The following is a 1,300-nucleotide window of genomic DNA, read 5'->3' on the forward strand; positions in this document are numbered from 1 at the left end:
TATTCAATTGCCAAAATTAAATTTTACAAAGATGTCAGAAAAATCTATAAATAAATTAAAACCATTAAATCTAGATTCTATTGATTTAAATAATATACATCCTATTAGAAATATCATAGAAAATGATTTAGAATCGATTAAACCATTTATTTTTGAAACTAGTATTAATATTTGGGTTATTATAATGTATGTTTTATTTGTATTTGTTTTAATTTATATATTGTATAAATGTCAGATATTTAACAAATTTAAAAGAAGAATTTTAGAAGAAATTCCACTCCAGGAAAATCCTGCACCGAACCCCAGAATTTTCCACCTGTGAGGGAGGAATTATATCCACGTAGCTGGGTACGTCACCCGCCTTTGACGTCACTGCTACCTCAGCAGTAGAAGCTTATAAATATGAGTTACATTTATATTTTCTCATCTTTTTGTTAGTACTGTTCAACCAAACATATTAATAAACTGATCAAGTCTCTGTGTTGTTTTTTTAAAAAGTAATTGTCCCGGTCACGAAAGAAAATTAGCTATTCAATTATTCTTGAAATTGGCTGCAAAAATTTGCTGATAACTTCAGCGTTCAGAGGCGGTGCGTCGTCGTCTTGCTGGAAAAATATGTTTTCGAGTTCCATTAAGGGCATATCATCAATAAGGGGTCCAAAGCCTACTAATTAAAAGTGGCGAATTTTTAAAAATTCTGTATTTCGGCAGAGCTACCATCTGAATCCCCAGCGGGAAATTTAAATTACAGTTAGTCAGCCCGCCGCCGAATATGTCTATGGTTGGCAACAATGAATTTAAAAATCGCTCCCTCTATTACGTAACTAAAAGTTTAATTGGTAACAAATATTATAGGTATCATCATCATCATTGTCAGCTTATTCAACCATTTCCAATTATAGGTAGCCTCCCTTATATATTTAGGTACTCTCTTTTTAGGTGGACCCATTGTTGTCTATTGTTGGCTATGCGGACTCAAGTTATCCCTACTTTGGACACCCTTTATCAGAGGCGCAACTGGGGGGGGGGGGCTTAGCCCCCCCTGATTACCAGGTTCTATCGTATAAAATTGGTTTTAACCTCACATGAATCTTATCTTATAGGGACCTAAGCCCCCCCAAAAGACTTGAGTCCCCCTAAAAGTATGCCCTTTATGTAATTTGAACAACGTCTGTGTTCTACAAAATGATCGAAGCATATGTGAGCACAATCACACACAATATGTTATCTCGTGAACGGTCTGTAAGGCGATCGATATTTTTGTTCATAGAAATGATATTTTTGGACTTTTTGGACTGAT

This window comes from Sitophilus oryzae, unplaced genomic scaffold (assembly GCF_002938485.1).
Source record: "Sitophilus oryzae breed Bouriz unplaced genomic scaffold, Soryzae_2.0 scaffold_496_pilon_pilon, whole genome shotgun sequence".
Taxonomy (NCBI): Eukaryota; Metazoa; Arthropoda; class Insecta; order Coleoptera; family Curculionidae; genus Sitophilus; species Sitophilus oryzae.